The following is a 15167-nucleotide window of genomic DNA, read 5'->3' as shown; positions in this document are numbered from 1 at the left end:
TTGGATAGTTTGAGCATAAAAGTGTTCTCTCCAACCTGACAGCCACAATCCACCAGTTTGCCAACGAAAGGGCTCATTCATTGAGGGAAATTCAGGAATCTCTTGACTCGTTGGCTAATATGGTTTTGGATAATCGCATGGCTTACATTATCTTCTTGCCTCCAGCGGAGGTGTCTTGTGCTCTAATCAACACCTCTTGCTGCATGTCTACTGTGCTTCCCCAATAATAAGACACTGTCTTATTAATTTTTTGGACAGAAAAACACCAGAGAGCTTATTTTCAGGGGAGGGCTTATTTTAATGAACATTGACAGCAATTTTAATAAACAGGTAAATGTGAACAAAAAAAAGTACCTTTATTCAATAATGATAATGTCATCTTCTTCAACAACATCGTCATAAGTGTCCATACCCTGAATTCCGTCCTGGATGTCTTGCGCCTCTATTTCCTTCAGAAGAAGTGGACCCAATCTGTCATGTCCAGCAATATAGCTCTCTTTAAATGAACATGTCTTGTCCAGGTAACCTGCTCGTAGTGCCTTGGCGACACAGCTGTCAGTAATTTTATCCCATGACTTCTTCACCCAAGTAACAACTTCTTGCAGACAGGGCTTCACAAAGTTTCCATGCTGATTTCTTTCCATTCTATTTTCAATGTAGTCATTGACTTCCATGCATAAATGGTCCTTGAATGGCTTGTTTATTGCAATATCAAGGGTCTGGAGATAGGCAGTCATTCCTGCAGGAATCATTACTTGATCTATTCTTCTCTCTGCAAGGAAGTTCTTCATTTCTTTAGCGCGGTGGGTGCTGGCTGAGTTCTTCTTTTATCCTCCATCATGCCCCTTCACTCCCACTTACATACCAGGTTTTTATGTTGTCCTGCCTCAGCTCTCCTCTGTGGCACTGCTCTCAATGGCGCCAGCAAGCAAATCACTGGGGAAGAACAGGATCCAGCAGTGTTTCTACTGGGCTTATACCCCAAAGAAGGGAAAGGGATCTGTATGTGCCAAAATGTTTGTGGCAGCCCTGTTTGTAGTGGCTAGAAGCTGGAAAATGAATGGATGCCCATCAATTGGAGAATGGCTGGGTAAATTGTGGTATATGAATGTTATGGAATATTATTATTCTGTAAGAAATGACCAGCAGGATGAATACAGAGAGGATTGGTGAGACTTCCATGAACTGATGCTAAGTGAAATGAGCAGAACCAGGAGATTGTTATATACCTCAACAATGATACTGTTTGAGGATGTATTCTGATGGAAGTGGATCTCTTTGATAAAGAGAGCTAATTCAGTTTCAATAGATCAAAGATGGACAGAAGCAGCTACACCCAAAGAAAGAACCCTGGGAAATGAATATAAACTGCTTGCATTTTTGTTTTTCTTCCCGGGTTATTTATATCTTCTGAATTCAATTCTCCCTGTGCAACAAGAAAACTGTTCAGTTCTGCACATATATATTGTATCTAGGATATACTGTAACCTATTCAACATGTAAAGGACTGCTTGCCATCTGGGGGAGGGGGTGGAGGGAGGGAGGGGAAAAATCAGAACAGAAATGAATGCAAGGGATAATGCTGTAAAAAATTACCCTGGTATGGGTTCTATCAATAAAAAGTTATTTAAAAAAAAAAAGAAAGAAAGAAAGAAAGAACAGGAGGACATGCTCATTGCTGTAGCTCTGATTGGATGCAGCTCAGAGCACAGCGTGCGTTTCACCTGTGGGAGGGGGAAAGGGGAGTGGTGCATACAGAGGGTACCGTAATATAGCGTGTAGCGCAGGGGATCACCTTCAGTACAGTAGCAATCTCAATAGGGCTTATTTTCGGGGGAGGGCTTATTTTAGAGGAATCTTACACAGTAAGGGTAGGGCTTATTTTCGGGATAGGTCTTATTATCGGGGAAACATGGTAGTAACAACTCAAGGAAAGTTGAGCTGCGCACAGAGAGAATCTTATAGAAGGCTGCCTAGATGCAAGACATCCATGAGCAGTTTCTCACACCCTCCAAGTCCTCCTCTGGGTGGGATTCCTGGATATGGTCCCTACTGGCACCTATACTAACCCCTCTTTTGATTATTATCCTTCTGCTCATATTTGGTCCTTGCATTTTCAGATTGCTCATGAGATTTGCTGCAAGCTGAAAACTTCCAACTTCTTCTGTGACCTGGGAACCCTGAGATAACTGACATCCACTGGATACTGTGGCTGCCGCTTTCAGCGCTTCTCTCCCCCAAGCACTTCCCCTTGTTCCCTGCTTTAGGTTGAGCTCTACGACCATTTCCAGCAGGAAGTAGATACATAAGATCTGAGACCACCGACCCTTTTCCAAAAGAATTTGTGTTTATTGCTTGAGGGGAGAGATGATGAGGACAATACAGTCTCGCCCAGAAGAGCATCTACATTCTCTGGGAAAGACTCTGTTCCCACACATTATGCAATTTTTGGATACAAAATCTACATTCCCTGGGAAAGACTTTGCCCAAACCCTATCTCAAGTATGTTCCTTTCAGATGCAAAACCCAAATTGTTTTGTTTCTGTATAAAAGTAAGCCCTGAGATTATGTCTCTTTGCAATTCTTTGACATTGCCTACAAGTGAACATCTTGGTGTCTCTCTCTTTAATAAAGTGCCTTTTCTTATCATAGCCCTTTGTGTAGCATTTCTCGCTGTGAAACGCCCTACCTTGATGTTCTGGAGGTTTCGAGAACCATCCTCCCCTCTCGGTACCACCCTCCCGGTACCACCTTTAAGAGCATTGTTGAGCCAGCCCTTTGAAGTGCAAAAGAAGTCCCCCAATCTAGCTGAGCAAACTTTCTTCTGCTGGCCTGAGGCGGAAAGGAGGGCCATTTGTCCATTTCACTCCTCCTCTTTTCACGTTCATAGTTGTGACTCATCTGAGGCCAGCCAGGAATCCTGAACGTAAGAGCTAAGGCACTTAATTATGCAGGGAGCTATGAGGAGGAGGAGGAAAAAACATGAGGATTGGACCTGGAGGTCCCGAAAGGAGAGTGGTCAGCCAGGGGGACCAGTCATAGAGTGACTTATACCATGATTGGGAAGCCTAATGATTGGCCTCCCAGTCATCCAAACGCTTACGCAAAGAGGCCAGTGATTCCCTAATGACCCCAGATCGATTTGCATAGAAGCAGCAAGATGCACCCAGTGCCATGCACAGACCCCTTGCTTCATGAACAGTGGATCTAACCCATGACGGGTCTGTAACACAACTTCTGCCAGGGAACCCACTGACCTTCCTGGCTGAGTAAAGAGACTCTCTAGGGTCCTAATGTCTGCACCAGTCTGAGAGCTAACAAGGCAAATGTAATGCCAGAGAGACTGAGGCAAGACAGAGACCAGAGAGCTCCCAACATTCTATCAACGGGAGAGTCTGATTGACTGGACAGGACTCTCGTCTCAAATTATCCAGTCAGACAGAAATAAAGATATACTGGGACCAAGGAATCCATATTGGTCCCAGGGCTGGAGGAGTCCAGCAGCGAATGGAGGAACCCCAACTTCTTAAATACCTTTTCTCTAAACAAAAGAAGGGCTAAGAAGTGAGGGAAAACCTCTATCAAGATGGGGGAGGCCACAAATTCTAAGAACCCAGAGACAGGATGTCTGAATACAAAGAAATAAAGATATTAATGAGATATCTTGGAACATTTTAGAGGGATATTGTAAATTCTTGAGGACACAAAAGAGTCAGGAGATCTACTCTTTTGTTTATCTTGCTAATTTATAACCTTTGAACAAATAGTCCTCAGTCTTACTGGGTCAGAGGGGGATTTACAACTAAAGAGATTGAGACAGAACAGTTAAGGAAACTGAGACACGGGAAACTCGTACCGGGAAACTGAGTCAGGACAGTTAAAGAGAACTGTAGCATAACATTCCACACTCTCTCCTAAATATTCAAACCTTTGAATCTTAGCACCTTCCTCTAGGTACCCAAGAAGTCTTTGACCCACTTTATGTAAAGCAAATGAGCCAAAATAAAACTAGAAAAATGTAAGGACTCATATGGCAAGAGCAAGTCTCTTTCTGATAACCCCAGAGTTAACAGTTGTACAAAGGCTCCCTTGTTGCAAGCATGTCAAGTCCTCTACAATTCTGGAGCACCATCTCAGCCAGAGAATCCAGTTTGAGATGGACAGTTAGATCTGTGGTCATTTGTGCACTTAACTCAGTCTCTGCTTACAGAGCAGCAGGGCCAAAGGCTCAAGCCCATTCAGAGGGGCAGATCTCTCCAGGGGAGAAGGATGAGGCTGTAGTAGCTCCACCTGTCCCTGCCCAGACAGACAGGCAGGGCTGCTACTAGTGTAATGCCGGAGAAACTGAGGCAGGAGAGAGATTAGAGAGTTTTTAATATTTTATTAATGGGAGAGTAAGATTGACTGGACAGGACTCTCGTCTCAAATTATCCAGTCAGACAAAGATAAAGATATACTGGGACCAAGGAATCCATGTTGGTCCCAGATCTGGAGGAGACTGTCATCCCAAAGAATCCAGCATCCAGCATACAGTCAGCTGCCAGCCGCCAAATCCAGGAAATGAATGGAGGAACCCCAACTTCTTAAATACCTTTGGAGACAAAGAGGGAAAGAGCGGGAAAGTCCCTGTCCAAACAAAACAAAACAAAACAAACAAACAAACAAAAAAAAACCCAGAGACAGGATGTCTGAATACCCAGAGATATCTTGGAATATTTTAGAGGGATGTTGTAAATTCTTGAGGACAGAAGATAATCAGGAGGTCTACTCTCTTGTTTATCTTGCTTGGGCTAACAATTTATAACCTTAGAGTAATTGGTCCTCAGCCTTAATGGACCAGAGGGAGATTTACAGCTTAGGGGAGTAATTAGGGAGACTGAGAAAAGGGAAACTTATACAAGGAAACTGAGTCAGGACAATTAAAGAGAACTGTGGCATAATACTAGAACACAGATTTCTGAGCAGATTATGCACAGTTAGACCATCATGGCAGGCAAACCCCGAACTTTTTAGGTGCCTCATGCCAAACTTCAAGGTCCTTTGAAATGCTGAAATATTTAATGAACTGGGGTTACAGGACTGAAGAAAAATAGATCAGAGAGACTGCCAGTCCCAGGACAGGTGTCTTGATTTCTAAAACTTTTCTAAAAAAAAAAAATAATAATAATCCCCAAAACTGAGTCTGTCAGGGCAATTTTAACAAAATAAGGGGGTTCAGAGTTAAAGCAGAGCCAGCAATCTCGGCCCAGCTGGGGATTTGTGGAGTTCAAATAGGAGTGCACTACAGGCAACAATTCAAGCATGGAGGGAGAAACAGAAGATTCAGAGGGGCTGTCAATTGGCACTAACGGATCAGGAAGAATAGGGGAACTTTGGGTCATGACAAGGTCCTGTGGTGCCAGGGATGATAGTGGCAGGATAGGATCAGCCAGGACTGGTGGTCTAGGTGGGACTAGTAAAGCAGTCAGAGGTCCCACAGACTTGGAGGGGGGTGGATAACTATGAGGTAGTGGCTGAATTGAAGACTGCTACCTATCCCGGACCAAAGGGTGAAAGCTCGGGACTGTTTCCACTTCTGGTGGGACGGTTCCTGGATTGTTAGGATAATTCGGGGGGGATACAGTGAGGTCTGGGTCTGTTGATCAAAGATTTGGATAGTCAGCCTAAAGGAATCGTCAGGTAGGGAGCACCACCAAGCATCAGGGCACAATCAGGATGGAGGGTCTATCAGGGCCCTAAAGTAGAAACAGGGAGCCAGGGAGGAATCTATTGTCATAGAGGGTTCTAAACCTGAGTAATAAGTAGCAGAAAGAGTGGGACCCCCCTCAAGATTCCTAAAGGTCATTGTCCATATGGTCTTTGAGGCATGTGGGTTTCCCAAAGCCTTAGAAAACATAGGGAGGAGAAAGGACTAAGGAAAATCCCATAATGACAGTACAGTAGGAGGAACGGTGAAGGGGGGAGGGGCCTTTAGGGGAGATTATGCAAACAGATTAGGGTAATCACAAACAGTAACAAAGTAAATACAAGGATTGAACTTCCCAGGATTTTCCCATCCAGTGTCTTTTAGGGGAAATCAAGGACCAGAGGAACGAATCAGTTTCAGTTTCAGGGGATCTTCACCAATCTCTGCTTTCCATTCAGTGGTGACAGCTGGTTTCACTCTGCTGTGGTGAATCCAGGCAGGGATTGATTCAACTCTTACAGCAGTGGGCATGTCATGCTGACAATCAAAGCTGATCCAGGTTCCAGAAGCAAACCAATATCTGTAATTTGACCAAAATCTAGAACAAAAACACAAATCTAACACATAAAGATTAGATCAGTCTCATATAGAAAGACACAGTTCATCAAACTGTCGCAAAATATGAGGAGGCCAAAATAAACTGGCCAGCAGTTTCCTATGTGAAGAGACGAGTTTCCTTTACAGGCCAAGCAAATGGGTACAGTCTTACAGACCCCTGTTAATTGTCCACTTATCATGTAGAAACCTTAAAGAAACAAAACACAAATATCCAGTAACAGACAGATGACCAGGTGAAATATGTAGTTGTCCAAGAATTTAAGACACAATGAATACATATAACCAGACTGAAAATAGCAAGGCATGACATAATTGAATTGCATTAACAGTTCCTATTGACCATTGCTCTGAAAAGAGAGAGATCAGTTACAGAAGGAAAATGCAAGAACATAACTATAACATAACTATAACATAACAAAAGCAGTTGAGTTTTAACTGCTTATCAATTATCCCAGCAACTGTCAGAGGGTGGAGCTTTAAAACTCCCAAATAGCGTTAACTAATTAACTGTAAGCCCAAAAACTTTTACCTCCAATAACAGATGTCATTAATCAAATTTCTGATAAATCTTAAACAAAGAGTTACCGTAACCTTACAGTAATAACAGAAAGAGATTTTGTCTCAATAAGTTTACAACTTAGAACAATTATCATATCTAAGTAGATGTTACATGAGTGAGCATTATACATACAAATCATTTTGCTTTTAAAATACTCAATACATAGAAAAATATCCCAAATTGCATATTGTCCATAACAGAAACATTTTCAAAAGGACAAAGAAAAAAAAACTATTATGTTTAGAGACCCTTTAAATAACCTCAGGATGACCCAATACAATCAAATTTAAACTTATACAAAAGACCCAATTCCACATAAAAGAATTCAAGAAGGTTCTTAAAATAGCAATTAAACTTTTAGAAATATTCGTACAAAAGTATGGATCACATTTACGACCATATCTTTTAAGAAAACATTTGTATCAAGAAACAAATATTCAATCAATTAACCTAAAAGTAAGCATGTCCTTAAAAATCACAGTTTGTTGCACTTCCGTAATCAGATGAGAAAAAAAAATGTCAGGAACATACTTAAGAGAGGAGAGGGGAGGAGAGGATTCCACGTGGCCACCCTTCCCCCACTCCTGCCCCCCTAGGAAAAAAACTTCCCTCAGGTTCCCCACTCAAATTTCTACATGGGATCCTTTTCAAGATTTGGCCCATCAGTTTCCCAACGTCAGGTTACTTCCCAAATCCACCCATTTCCAACTTTCTCTTTCTCTCTAGCCATATACTTGAACAATCTCCTTAAAGAACTTTCCTACCCAGATGCTCCTTTGGTAAAGTAGCAAAAGACAGTGAGAGTGGCTGGCTCCCTCCCCCACCTCTTTACCTACTCCCAAAAGTCTTTCACCTTCCTAAAACCAGGCAAACCTCTAATTGTCCCTACAAATCAGTCTTTCCCAAATCACCTGCATTCCTTCAAAAACCTGTAAGATTCAAACCATAGTGAATAACCCAAACCTCCACAAGACCCATACATGTCCAGCAGAGATGGATTTAAAGTATAACATGTTAACAAATAACTCAATATATTTCAGAAGGTAACAAACTGAATCAAACTAATACAGCTGTTTTTAAAAGTTTTTTTTTTTTCTTTCTTTTCCACCACATTTCTTCTAATAGCTATTAGCATCTTATCTCCAGAGCTTTTTATTGCCCAGGCCAGGCTAAGCTTGAATTTAATTGCTCTTTACTCTAGTAGGCTTTTCCTTAAAAAACATTTAAGATCACAAGCAAATTTTCCTTAATTATTATTCTTAAAATTTAACAAAGCTCTTAAATCAGCAAACAGACTAGGGGCTGTTTCCAAGACCTCCACCCCCCAGAGAGAGGTTTGTTTCACTTTGAATTCCCTTTTCCCATTCCAGAATCCAAAGGGGTTTCTGTGAACTTCCAAACCCATTTAGTGCTTTTCTCTGCCTAGATATTCCATTCAAACTTCTTTCCTTTAAAATGTTAGTACACTGCTCTTCTCTCTCTCTCTCTCTCTCTCTCTCTCCATATATATATATATATATTTTAACTTTCCGAACTTTCAAATCCCTTTCAATCTATTTATTTATTTTTTTATTCATTTCCTTTTCTATTTCTTCCTTTCTCCCCCTCTTCTCCCTTTTTCCCACAGGCTGCTGCAGTCAGCCAGAGACAGAGAGGGAGAGAGAAAGATTTTGTAAACTTCTGGATATTTTCTAAGTCTGCAATACAGAGGTTGAATTCTTATCTCTTACAAGCTTGCTAACTTTTAACACAGACACACGTGGAGCTCCATTTTACTAAGCACAGTTGCAATGTTGTTCTTAAAAATTTTTCCAACCAACAACATAACAGACAAACAAATCACACAGAACATAGAACCCACATGATACAGACTACACAGTTAACATATACTCAGAGAATATTTTCTAGCATCCCAGAAAATATCCGTCTCAGAACTTTTTATTTATTCTGAGACCACAGGTTGCTAGCAACAGACCAGACCAGGAACAAAGCTTTTAGACAGACAAATCATACAGAACACACAGAACATAGACCACAACCAACAGCAAGCAACAAAACAGACACACAAATCACACAAAGAACATACAGAACATACAGACTAGTCTTCCAGAATCAGGTCAGGACTCTTACGATGGCGTCCCATGAAGTGCCAGCAAGTGTTACCGTCAAACACTGCGTCCAGCTAGGCCCACATGCACAAAATGGGAGTACTCAACAGACTGGACAGGCGGCTGCAAGATCAGCTGCAGCTGCAGGGGCCCCTCAGAATAACCAGAACTGGCTTTTAGAATGCTTTATGCCAATTTTGGACCGAATTCAAAATTTGGGTCTCACTCTCCTGGTTCGCAGAAGAGAGATTACTGGGCACCAGGGGTGGAGAAAGATCTCTCGGTGGCCACCCCCTAGGATCCGTAATCCCCTTCGCCTTCCAGGTAGAGGGACTGGCCGTCAGACTGAGCCAAAGGCTTATCTCGGGGGGACCTCCAAATGAAATAGCCCAGGCAATAAAATTCAAGACAGCCTCAATGAGGAAGATTTAGAATTTATTTGGTACCAAGCTCAGGACGGAGTTCTGATCGAATTCCGTACTTCACAGAACTAAAGACAGCCTTATAAGCATTTCTGTTCAGCTTGTTACATTTTAATCTGTGATTCACATTTTACAGCAGGAGGATAGGGGTTTTATGAACCGCACCTGGGCAGATATTTTAACATAGATAGATCAGTTCGACTACCATTCTCCCCTCTCAGTACCACCCTCTCACCTGGTACCACCCTCTGGGTACCACCCTTAAGAGCATTGTTGAGCTGGCCCTTTGAAGTGCAAAAGAAGTCCCCCAATCTAGCTGAGCAAACTTTCTTCTGCTGGCCCGAGGCGGAAAGGAGGGCCATTTGTCCATTTCAGTTGATATCAAATTACTTGTCTTCTCAAAGTGGGGAGGAGTGGGAGAGAGAAAAAATTTACAATACACAGTCTTCAAAATGTACATTTTAAAGTATTTAATAATCTATTTTAAAATAATCCTTGATTTATACCAATCCTCTTACTTTGTAAATGAGGAAACAGGCCCACACTGTCAAAATAACCTCCCTTATGTGTAAAAGAACAAAGATAGGAGGAAGTGGCAAATATTTCCTTTAGGTTAGGGTTAGATGAGAGAGGAGAAAGGGAGCTATAGCGGTATGAGTCATATGCTCTAAGAAGTACTGTATAGAGCTCCTGATCTGCTTTTTTAGCTCTTATTATCTAGGTTTTGGTTCATTGTTTCCCTCCACACTCAACAGATCAGGTTTCTTTGCCTCAATTTCCTTGTAAATCATCCATATACATGCCCTACATAGAAAATGTGTATTCTTTGGTACACTTCGGTAAGAAATGACCAGCAGGAGGATTTCAGAAAGGCCTGGAGAGACTTAACATGAACTGATGCTGAGTGAAATGAGCAGGGCCAGGAGGTCATTATATACTTCAACAACAATACTATATGATGACCAATTCTGGTGGATGTGGACATCTTCAGTAATGAGATGAACCAAATCAGTTCCAATAGAGCAGTAATGAACTGAACAAGCTATACCCAGTGAAAGAACTCTGAGAGATGACTATGAACCATTACATAGAATTCCCAATCCCTCTATTTTTGTCTGCCTGCATTTTTGATTTCCTTCACAGGCTAATAGTACACTATTTCAAACTCCAATTCTTTTTGTGCAACAAAATAACTGTTAGGACATATATGCTTTAACATACTTAACATGTATTGGTCAACCTGTCATGGGGTGGGGGGAGGAGATAGGGGGAAGGAGGAGAAAAATTGGAACAAAAGGTTTGGCAATTGTCAGTGCTGTAAAATTACCTATGCATATAACTTGTAAATAAAACGCTATAATAAAAAATTTAAAAAAAAATAAGAAAATGTGAAACCTGGAATATTTATTAATTATTAAATTTTAAATTAATTTCTTATTTTAATTAAATTTTAATTAATTAAAACAGATTGTCTTTGCCATAGAGTTTCTGCTTCATTCTCTATAATACAGTTCTTTCTTCACATTTTAAAGATGCTTGCTTGGGGGAATCTTCATTCAGTATATCCTCTCCCTCTTCCCTACTCTATACAGGAAGGAAGGGCAGAGAAGATCTATCCTAATCATGGGAGCAATCGACCATTCCCCTCAAGCATAGGTTAGAATTTCAGCGGGCTTTCTGTCTCTTTTCTTCCCTTCCAACCATCACCAGAACTAGAGTGAAAAATTCATAAGAAAAGGGAAAGATGTCATATGATTATTTGGTGGCAGTAGTTAGTATGTTGAAACTATGTCCAGTTATACTTTTTAAGGAAGCTATACCATTATTAGTTCTGTAACACAGAGATCAAAGAAAAGGGAATAGGATCTATCAATGCAAATTTAGCAGTGGTGGAGAATTGGAAACAAATAGGATTATGGTAAATGATTATGATGGAATACTTTTATATTATAAGATGACAAATAGGATAAAATCAGAAAAATCTTGGGATCAAAGCATAGTATTTTCACCTTTTTGTTGTTTGCTTATTTTTTTCTTGTGTTTTCCATTTTGATCTGATTTTTCTTGTGCAGCATGACAAATATGAAAATTTGTTTAGAAAAATTGCACATGTTTAACTTATATTGTATTGCTTGCATTTGGAAAAATAAAATACTATTTAAAAAAAGAAGAAAAAGAAAAACCTGGAAAGACTTGTGTCAACTTGCACAAAGTGGAAAATCAGAAAAGGGGAAAATCGCAAGAAAGAAAAAAAAAAACAACAAAACCCCAAAACAAACAAAAAACCCTAACCCCAACAACAACAGAAAAGGTGAAAATCGTAGGCTTTGATCCACCTTGTTTCCATAGTTCTCTCGCTGGATGCAGACGGCATTTTCCACCCAAAGTTTTTTGGAATTGTCTTGGATCACTGTATTGCTGAGAAAAGCTAAGTCTATCATAATTGATTATCACACAATCTTGCAGTTGCTGTGTACAGTTTTGTTCTAGGTTTTGTTTCCTTCACTAAACATCAGTTTGAACATCAAGTTAGGGTGGGTTCCCAGAGAGAAATTCGCTACACAAAGGCTGTGATAAGAAAAGGCTGTGATAAGAAAAGGCCCTTTAGACTGCTTGCCATCTAGGGGAGGGGGTGGAGGGAGAGAGGGGAAAAATCGGAACAGAAAAGAGTGCAAGGGATAATGTTGTAAAAAAAATTACCCTGGTATGGATTCTGTCAATATAAAGTAATTATTAAATAAAAATTAAAAAAAAAAAAAGATAGGGTGTGGGAAGAGAGTCTTTCCCAGGGAATGTAGATGCTCTTCTGGGCAAAGCTGTCCTCATCAAATTCATGTAATTCTTTCTAGGCTTTTTTGAAATCATCCTGCTCATCATTTCTTATAAAAGAATATTATTTGTTGCCTTCATATACCTTAACTTATTCAGCCATTCCCCAATCGATAGGCATGCCCTCATTTTCTAATTCTTTGACACCACAAAAAGAGCTGCTATAAATAATTTTAATCATATGAACCCTTTTCCCTCTTTTTTCTTTAAAGGGGATATAGAACCAGTAATGTCATTGCTGGAAAAAAGAGTATGCACAGTTTATATCCCGTTGAGCATAGTTCTAAATTGATCATTCCAAAGAATGGTTAGATCAGTTCAAAACACCAACAATGCATTAATGTCCCAGTTTTCCCACATCCCCTTTATTATTTAGCATGTATCTTTCCTGTCATCTTAGCCAATTTGATAGGTATGAGGTGGTACTTCAGAGTTGTTTTAATTTGCATTTCTCTAATCAATAGTGATTTAAAGCTTTTTTTTATATGACTATAGATGGTTTTAATTTCTTCATCTGAAAATTGTCTTCATATCCTTCAATCATTCAATTAGGCAATAATATATTCTTTTGAAATATATTTAGTGTAAAACTTTTTTTGGTTATACATGTACATTCATTTTTTACATATTTCCATGTGTGAATCATGTTGGGAGAGAAAAATCAGAAGAAAAAGGGAAAACCACAGGAAGAAAAACTAGAAGAAAAAAAAAGTGAACATAGCATGTATTGATCTACATTCAATCTTTATAGTTTTCTCTTTGTATACAGATGGCATTTTCCATCCAAAGCTTATTGGGATATCTATCATAGTTGCTCATAGCACAATCTTGCTATTGCTGTGTACAATGTTTTCCTAGTTCTGGTTGTTTCAGTCAACATCAGTTTATGTAAATCTTTCCAAGCCTTTCTAAAAAATTAGCCTTTTCATCATTTATTTTTACAGAACAATAACATTCCATTACCTTCATATCCCATAACTTGTTCAGTCATTCCCTAATTAGTGGGCATTTACTCATTTTCCAATTCTTTGCCACCAGAAAAACTACAAACATTTTTGCACATGTGGACCCTATTCCTTTTTGGTGATCCATTGATTTCTTTGGGATATAGATCCAGCAGCAATGATGATGTGTATAAATGACATCCCTTCTGTTCGGAGACACAGATTCATAAGTGAAAGATTTCCCTAAGTCTGTGCCAAAAAGGAGAGGTTTTATTTTTCATTAAGAGGCTTTTCCTTAGCAGGCATATTTCTTAATGAAGAAATGTGCAAAGTATGAGCTGGCAAAAACCTATTTTCTAAGCAAATCTGGAGTCAGTTTGAACTGATTATCAGACCTCATTATCAGGCTCTCCCAACTGAATGAAAATCACTTTGAAGGTTTTAGAGTTTCCTAAATGAGGATGCAACTCCCCAAAAGATCATTGGAGGTGGATTTACCCTTGAATGATACTACTTATCTCTGTCTTGAGGATGTACCTACTTTCCAGACTCTCTGGAGGGCCTGGTGAATGGAGAATTTTAGAAGAATGGCTTAGGGATTTGTAGCATATGATTTGAAGTTTGCTCCTCCAGACATGTGGCAGACTTATTTTTAAAAACTTGAGAAATGTTTTTGTAATAGTGTTGAGGTCTAGCTTTGGGGTACCTAAATGAAATTAGGGTTAAGGTCTAGTGGCAGGTTTGGGGTACAGATTCGGCGCAAGGTGGTCTAGTAGCGGCGCGAGTTCCCAATAAAAGCATTTATTGACCCAGAGAGCTAGATTGATAAAAGAGGTTTATTATTAGATAAGCAAAGTTAAGGTATAGGCCAAGGTAGAGATAAGGAGGGCACTGGACAGAGGGTCCAGTGGACAGAGGGTCCTCACATGGTAGCCATGTTTGGAATCTCTGCCAAGAGGAGTTCCCAGCGAGGCCTTTTTATAATAGGAGACTTAGCTCGAGGGGCTTTCGGGTGTAGCCCCAAAGTTGGCTCAGATCCAGGTGGGGCTGGGAACAGGCCAAATCTTCTATTGGAATTCAAAAGAACCAGGATGTGTGAGTTAAAGAGCAATTTACATTATTAACTAGGAGAGGGTGGGAATCTAGAAAGCAAGCTTTCCCGCATCATTCCCCCCTCAAGCAGTTGGAACTTAAATTCATTTAAGGAAAAAGAAATAGGGCAAAGTCTCTTGAGACAGAATTGAAGATTTTCTCCTTCCAGGATTTTCCAAGTTCAGGGATCCCCTGTTCATCCCCCCCTCAAGAAGTCACCTCCAAAGGCATGTGGGAAAAGGGGCGCCGATCTCCTCTTAACTGCTTCGAGCTGGCAAGGGTCGTAGAGATTTGGGGGTTCATGCCAGGAGGTGAGGCATGAGGTGTGAGGTTTGGGGATGGCAGTAGGGCATCTAAGGGGTGTGTGTCCCGGTCAGTCATTCCCAGTCAGTTGTCCCATGTTCTCCAGGGTGAAGGGCGGTTGAGAGTCCAAAGGTTGAAGCCCAGATCTTGGGAGCAGGTTAAAACCGGGGTGTCATCCATGGTGGAGATGGAGACAGCAGGAGATGCATCAGGTCCCTTCTGTGGGCTGCCTGTAAAAATGCTAATGGCCCATCTAACAAGGAGAAGTAGGAGAAATGCTGGGAGCAAAAGATTATTTGTCTATAGTAAAAAGTATTAAGTAGCCTCGAGTTTAGTCCTTTCACTCTTAATTTCCAGGAAAGCTAATTTCTCCTGGTGTTGGTTCAGGGTGTAGACTCAGAAGTCAGGGGAAACTAGAGGCCTATAAATCTAATCAAGATAAGAATGCAGTTTAAGCTCTTAGAAATTTTTTAACTGTGCTGCCTTTCTTTAAAAAGAGTTGGTTTCTCAATAAGCAAAGATCCTAAGCCTTCCCCCCACGGGTCAGAGGAGTGCAAAGTATCTCAGCACTGCCAACCCAGCTTACCGGCCCCTGAGGTGTTGGGA

Source organism: Antechinus flavipes, chromosome 4 (genome assembly GCF_016432865.1).
Source record: "Antechinus flavipes isolate AdamAnt ecotype Samford, QLD, Australia chromosome 4, AdamAnt_v2, whole genome shotgun sequence".
NCBI classification, from domain to species: domain Eukaryota; kingdom Metazoa; phylum Chordata; class Mammalia; order Dasyuromorphia; family Dasyuridae; genus Antechinus; species Antechinus flavipes.
This window is presented reverse-complemented; position numbering follows the sequence as displayed.